Here is an 8,294-nt window from a genome sequence, read left to right as displayed (position 1 = left end):
CCATTGATCCATCGCGACACGGGTGGGCAGCCTCCACTGTCCACGGGGCCGAAGCAGAAATCACCCGAGCCAACCACGGCCTCCGGCAGCAACTTTTAAGCCAGCCCTACATGGCGACGTGTGACGTAGTCTCAAACCGTCCGCAAAATCACAACCGGGCATGTCAGTCGTACCCCGCCGTACTCTACAGCGCCTGCCCGCGCGTAAGGCTAGATACTAGCTATAAAATTACATTTGTTTAAAACTCCAAGCAGAATCCAATCCTTCCAGCGTAGGCAGTTCAAATTCCACGCGGCAAGATGTTGTTTAGTCTCGAGGTCGTATCATTCTAAATCCCTCAGTGTTCACTGACGTTGTCTGCCGTGAATGCAGATATCCAGCTATCGGGATCCGTTGCGTAAAAGCGCAACCTCACAGAAAGAAGTCTAGCTCTGAAATGCCAACTGTAAAATTTGAAAATGTTGACATGTGTGTTGATTGGTCCTTATTTTCAAACACCTACATGCTGTGTGAAATACAATTGGCTAGTTCTGATGAGTATTTGCATACAGACAGACACAATAGGTCGGGAGGTCCACTGTAGCTAAATTCAGCTTTTGTCACCTGGCCAGTTCACAGTCAAACAATACCCACAAGGAACTAGGTGAAAATGTGTTACTGTAATTGTTAATGATTTCATACATCAGTCTGGTAACAAATATATTGTTGTTGCAACAAGCATTATCCACAAGGATAAAAACGAATGAAGGCTTCCAATGCGAGCGTGGGTATATCATATATGCCATGTTTTCTTTTGTTTCAAAAGCACAACATTGGTCTTTTGACTGAAGCGGCCGTTTCATTGATAAGCTTAGGGCGTAAAATGACTACCCCACCATAGAATGGTGGAGAATGTTATCATCAAACGTGTTAGATTTACTTAGAATGTCCATTTCGTGTAGTTCAATCTAGGCAACAAACTGCCGCAGCAAAAAAAAAAAAAAAAACGAATATTAAAATTGAGCGTGGGTAAGCCATGTTTTCTTTTGTGTCAAAAGTTTTAAAAAAAAAGTAAAATTAGTTGATTAGCTAAAAACGTAAAACCGAAGCTTAAGAATATAATAATACCAAACGCTGGTATACGATGCCCTCAAAGTTATTTTTAGTGTTCGTTCTAGATAACAATTCATTGGAAAACGATGATACGCGCCATTCGTGCGTAGGCCTTTCTTTGTTCTTGTAAAACAATGCATTCGTTTATATCAGGCGTTTGTGAGTTTTGTTGACTGAAAATGCCAGACAAGTCAATAAACATCCGCTTGGAGAGTACTTTTATGTAAAGCGGATGTCCTTTACCAATCTTACTCAAACCTATTCATATGACAAAGCATCATTACGTCTATCAATTCACACACAAGATGGTCTCTTGTTTGGCATTACTCAAGACACGAGACGTGAGCAGGGGCCGCATATCCCCATACATGTCTAATTACCGGATGTGCAGGCATAAGCGGTAATATGCAGGACCCGCGCTTGTCATAACAGGATATGACTGCACATGCCCCGGATACACCAGGTTTCACGGGACATATGCAACCCCAAAAACGACCGGATATTCAAGTTTTCGTGTAGTGTCACTGAAAAATTCTGCATAGAAAACGACTTCATACCTTCGCTAAATAATAGATAACATCAACATCGTTGATTGAATTATTACATCAACTCGGGGGGGGGGGCAACCTTGTGTCAGCTGATATCCTCATATGTAGGTCGAAAACAATCACATAATAGATTTTTTTGTCATTTATGGAAAATAAGCCATAATTTGCATGTCATTTGTTATTCACCACCTGATGTACAGACATGCCTAATGAATCGCCTTTAGACGTTGTTTGAGTACTTAACAGAAATGCCCAAATGTGATTCAAAACAAAGTGTCAGGTGCCCAAAATTTACACTATTCAGTCCCTGCTCATCATAGAACTACAATGGGTGATCAATAAATTCTTGTTCTCATCCAGAAATGATAAGCACAACTCAAATTTCAAGGCATGAAGACTTTTATCAATATCTTCCAAATTTCGAATCATCACAGTCATTTCAGGCTGCCTTTGTAGTTAAGTGGCGAGACAAACAATGGTAAACTGTGATCAGACATGTGTGGGTCAAGTTCCCCATGCCATAAATTCTTTGTCATTTACAAACGTGTGCTTATCATTTCTGGGTGAGGCCGAGAACTTATTGATTAACCCTCGTACCTACCACTGAAATCACGACCACATTACTTCCAGAAAAAAAAAATCTTGCTATAGTAGTTTCCCTTCGTTTCCCCGACACCAACACGCCTATCGGATATCGTGAAGATAGACCTTTTCAACACATAACCAGGGGTGCCTAAGCATTTGCACGAACCCTATGAAATTCGTACGAATATTATGTGATACACACGAATCACTATGCGAAAACGCACGAATATTATGAAATTCGCACGAATCACTATGCGAAATCGTACGAATTTTATGAAATTCGCACGAATCACTATGTGACACACACGAGCCTTATGTGATTTGCACGATCCTTATGCAAAAACGGCGGCCGGGAGGAGGCATGATTTTGAGCGTTTCTACCCGAGATATTTATATTTCAAGGCATGGAATGGACATTTACCGTCGCAAAGATGTATTTGATAGCCTGTGCGCTACTGTTTAGCTTCATTTCGGCGTGTTACATCGTATTTTCAGTCGCCGAAGCGGCGAAGCCGCCATCTTGAAAATCCCGCTCCGTTTGTCACGTGACCCCGCCAGTGGTTGCGCAATTTCGCATAAGGATCGTGCAAATCACATAAGGCTCGTGTGTGTCACATAGTGATTCGTGCGAATTTCATAAAATTCGTACGATTTCGCATAGTGATTCGTGCGAATTTCATAATATTCGTGCGTTTTCGCATAGTGATTCGTGTGTATCACATAATATTCGTACGAATTTCATAGGGATCGTGCAAATGCTTAGGCACCCCTGATAACTGCGCTGGTACGGTATAAAACCCGCTCTATAACAAGATCTTCTTGGTGTCACTGACGAATGATAGTGGGTATTAGCTAACTCGTATGACCGTTTCCAAAACCATGTTCCCTTACTATTGCTATCGCTATTGTAGATCTTGATATGTTAGGTAGGTAGATATCAATGAGACGAAGGACTACATAGATGACGAGTCTCCTAGCGGTTTGTTGCGGTACTGTAGTGGAAAACCTAGGGTTGATGCCTTTCCAATCTGCATTTCTTTAGAGTCCTGTGAGATGAGGGGACTGTGGCAGTGTGACAGCGGTGAGTGCATCAGTAACGCCTCGGTGTGTGACGGAGACAAAGACTGCTCTTCTGGAGCAGACGAAGAGAACTGCCGCGGTAGGTTCTTTTATGTTTACTTTAGATTGCATTGCAAGTACCTTCAGGCAGATGATTCCATATGCACAGAAAAAAAGGAGTTGGTGTTATCGAGTTTGACTTGACCCGGCCTGACGGTGAAGGTTTAATGCAGGTCTAGACAGCTGGGAATGGAATTTTTCACCCGAATGTGATTACCATGTTTAATATTGTTTTCTGTGCAAACATGATGCATTTTTTAAAGCTGCGTCCATTCTCCCACGCAGAGACATCCAACGGTGCCAGCAAACCGTCTCTTGTCTGTACTCTGCTATCTTACCCATCACCATCAGTTCCTGCTCGCCATGCTTTTACATATTAATGAGCTTACCCTTATTGCAATATCTCTTTTGAAAACTGAAGGCTTATCCTCTGATTGGCTGACAGATGGTTTGTGGCGAAGCTCACAGAAACTGATGGTAACGGTTGCGATAGCAGAGTACAGACAAGAGGCGGTTTGCTGGAGCCGTTGGATGTCTCTGCGTATGCGTAGGAAAATGATTTCGTTTGCATCTTTGGATGCAGACGATGACCAGTGGTTGGTTGCTGGTGCTGCCGTTGTTGCACGTGTATTGATGCGTCCACATTTTATTTCTCACAGCCCCCTGTAACCGTCTCCAGTTCGAGTGTGACGGGGGATGCCTGCAGAAATACCGAGTCTGTGACGGCTTGGTGGACTGTGCTAACGGGGAGGACGAGATAAACTGTACTGCCGGAGGTAGGAATAAGATAACATGTTTTTCTCAAACACCATCAATGTATATATGATAAAAAAGTGTAATTAGCTGCTTAAACCAAACATTTCAGAGAAGCTTACATACCTTTATTTTATTTCATCGCAGTTTCTTAAAAAATCAAAATCAAACCTAGTCAAGGGAGCGGAGCGAACGAGCTAGAGGGGGTTGGTGGGGTACAAAAAGGAGGGCTTGCCGTCCTTTCTCGGTGCGGAAGGCACAAAAAATAAGTCGAAATAAACATTTTGTGGAGGGAAATTCTATGTAATAAAAATTTACAAACCAACAATTCCTAAAGTGTTAAGAAACTGTTGCTTGATTTTTGTTTCAACTGTGTTGCAACTACATTAAAACTGTGTGCAAATTTTAAATAACTAGTACTCGTCCTAGGGAGTAGGGTACTAACTGCATGAACTGTATCAAATTTAACACAGCGTCAGGTATTAGGACCTACATCGACCATACATGAACCATTTCTACGTAGTGTTTATTTTCTATAACTCAGTGTCAAGGAGTGAAACCTATCAGACCTGTACTATAACCAGAATATCACAGTGTTCAAGGGAGAAAGACCCTATCATATACGCAATTTTACCAGTATAACACAGTGGAGTCTTGGAGCAAGACCTTATCATATACACAGTCTAAGAGCTTAAGAGACCAATAAGCATGTGCACTTCGACCAGCATTCACCAGTTGCTTAATTGTCGAATTGTATAACAATTGGATAATCCTTCTGGTCAAGCTAAATGATTTACTAAAAGTACTTGAAATAGACTATGTGAGCATGGAGGTTTTACCATTCTTGTTTGTCAGAAAAATAGGATATAGGCGAATTCCTGTACACAGCCAGTATGTACTTACTTGGTAACGTTTCGTTGTCTATCTGACACCTTCCTCATAGCTTCTGACTGGAGTTCTGCTTCTCACCGCTATTTGTCGTCGATGTAGGTGGCGGTTTTGCGGCGAGAACACAATCCCAAACCTAGTGACGAACCGGGACGAGGGTGGATACAAACTTGCCCACTTTTAGGATTGTCTTCTCACCACAAAAGCGCCACCTACATCGGCTACATGTAGCATGAAGAAGCAGAACTGAAGTCAGAAGGGCTGAAAAAAATTCTTCGATTTCATAATGAAACTCCACCCAAACAGGTTGCGGATCTAAGCAGTTCCCCTGTGCGGACGGTGCCTGCCTGTTGGAGTCTCAGCTGTGTGACAACCTGACGGACTGTAGTGGAGGGGAGGATGAGGAGGATTGTGGAGGTAGTTAGTGAAATTTTTACTACATAGTTATGATAATAATGATAAAAATAGTAAGAAGGAACCATTCTGTCCATCATATCATTGTCAACTTTGAGAGAAATCGCCCAAGTTTTAAAAGTATTACTGTTGACATTTTCCTCACAGATGTCTTACCTACTGGATTTTCGCTTGGTTTGACGAGTCGGTACATTCCCGATGTTTTCATCACTGCCAGTTCCGAGTACAAGCCGGAGTTTGCCGCATTCCAGGCTCGGCACACGTCTCCGACTACACCAGAATACTGCTGGGTACCGAGCACAGTGGGGGACCAATGGATTCAGGTACGTGATATCCACATTTAATCCTATCTTATTTTCTTTATCTAGATTGTAGTCATAAATTTATGAAGACCAAGTTGTGTCACATTTTGTATTTTGTATGTTTAATTTGTATTTTTGTGACCACAGGTTTACTTTGGCAAAACGACTAACGTGACGGGTGTGGTCATCAGTGGAGGCGGCTCCAACTGGGACCTGGGCAGTTGGGTGACGTCATTCACTCTTGCCTTTAGCATGGATGGCAATGAGTGGGCACCGTATAACGGCACCAACAATGATGTGCAGGTACATAAGGTTTATGTTCACGGGAATGGGATGTTGGAAACCATCATCCAACGCAGGGACATCCAACAGCGAAACCACCTGTTTGGATGTACCCTGCTTTCTCAACCGTCACCCTTAGTTACTGACCGCCCTGCTTATAAGTATTCATGAGCTGATACTTATATATGCGAGACCCCTTTTGAAAACTGAAAGAATTATTCTCTGATTGGCTAACGTTGGTTTGGGGTGACGTCCACAGGAACTAAGAGTGACGGTTGAGAAAGCAGGGTACATCTAAACAGGCGGTTTCGCTAGCGAAACAGCTGTTGGATGTCCCTGCGTAGGAGGATGGTTAGAAACAAATCCAAGGATTTCGTGGCGTATCATACATACATACCTTTACACTAATTAAGATAGTCCTCAGGATTTCTTCCAATGCACTTAGAAGTTCCACATGACTAATTTTGTACCAAAATATCATTATATTTCTGTTTTGGATAGAGGTCCGTGCAAGTTCATAAATATAGAAACTTTTACTTTTTGATAATGTATGTTTATTGCAAGTTCATGCCCAAGGGCTAATCGCAGGTACAAACAACACGTATAATAAGGAAATTACAAAGGTTCTAAGAACTACATTATACGACTATGCTGTGCTACGTAAGTTTACATTATACCAGTTTTGTTGGGTTTGACTTCTTTTTTAGGCAATGGAAGACGAATTTACACAATTCATTTATAATATGTGGGTTCTTTGATCTTAATAATAGGATTGATTTTTTACTGTCAAGGATAGTTTTTTAGAAAGTAAGCCTGTATTTTGGATACACTTATAAATAGTTGATAATGATGCTGTTCTAGTTCTATGTCTAATTTTTAAACACAAACGAACCTTTTTACCTTTCTTCACAGATTTTCGATGGAAACCGAGACCGGTACAACAAAGTAAGTCGTCCTCTCCCAGTTCCTGTGACGTCACAATACATCCGTCTGTATCCAACAGGCTACGAGGGCTGGGTTGCCATGGTGATGGAGGTGTACGTCACTAACGGTCAGTTTGCTGAAGTTCAATAACCAGTTCTAGCCGCACTATGATCGGCACGCAATTTTCTCAGAAGATACAAATAAGTTATATCTATTGCTGAGGGTAAGGGAAGAATTTCAGTTAGGTGAAACATTTTATAAGGAAAATCAGTAGTCAAGAGTTAGCATTAAACAGATGTAGCGTGTTCAGGAAATAAACATTGTTACGCCGTTTTTATGCAAAGTAGAGGTAACGTTGCGACAATAGAAGCGGAAAAGGCCGATCCTATTCTAAAAATAAATTTGTCTTGCACTACTGCGATAAGTGTTATTTTAATACATGCTAATACATTGGTCCCGTTTATTTGTAGACGAAAACGCATGGCTGGTGCAAGGAAACGACGTTCCATTGGGGGTTGGTATCGATGCCGGCAATCCATCTGTCGCTCCGAAAATTCCCGACCTCCATTTCACCGCTTCATCGCGAGATGGAGACTTCTTCCCGTGGCTGGCGCGTCTGAACAACGGGAGAGGGCTGGAGTTGGGAGCGTGCTGGTCTCCCAGTTTGCAGGACAGTGGACCGTGGCTTCAGGTAACTCTTCCTCTGACTTCCACACATTGAAGTCTCCTGGGTAAATGGTATGGGATCGGGTGAATGAATATTCACTGACACCCTGTGCAAAGGTCCCGGTCAGCTTTCTCAATTGTTTGCCTCCATCAGAATATGGTGGACATCTGCAAATGGCCTCAAAATACGAATTGAAAGTTTTACTCACAAACCTTACTTTATTTACACTGACGCTTCTCTCCGGTACCCCAAAACACTCCTTAGCCGGCTTCACTCCTCTGCCAGCATTTGGTATTATTTTATGCTACCGTAGGATCTGCTTGGAGATTAGTCTCTCTGAACGTTTGTCTCCTTTCTCAAGGCGATACTGACTGGTTGAACTGCAGTGCTAGGCGTCGCTGCTTACAGTTACGAATGCGGTTACAAACTTTAAGGAATTGATATACATATAGTGACTACATATATTTTGCATATAATTCCGTCCTAAACTGAGGTGAATACTTGCATTAGCTGTCACTGCACTTATGTAAATTCTTAACGTTTGTGAGCGTATTTGTAACTGTAAGCATTAGCGCTTAGCTAACTGTAAGCAGTAGCGCTGCATTACAAAACGAATCAGTCAGAATCGCCCTAAGGAAGATGACAGACGGACGACCGGTCATCGAAAGGATGGGTTATGAAAACAAAAGAGTCTTTCTAGTTAGTTACGTAGTAATACTG

Source organism: Branchiostoma floridae, chromosome 3, assembly GCF_000003815.2.
Source record: "Branchiostoma floridae strain S238N-H82 chromosome 3, Bfl_VNyyK, whole genome shotgun sequence".
Classification (NCBI taxonomy): Eukaryota; Metazoa; Chordata; class Leptocardii; order Amphioxiformes; family Branchiostomatidae; genus Branchiostoma; species Branchiostoma floridae.
This window is presented reverse-complemented; position numbering follows the sequence as displayed.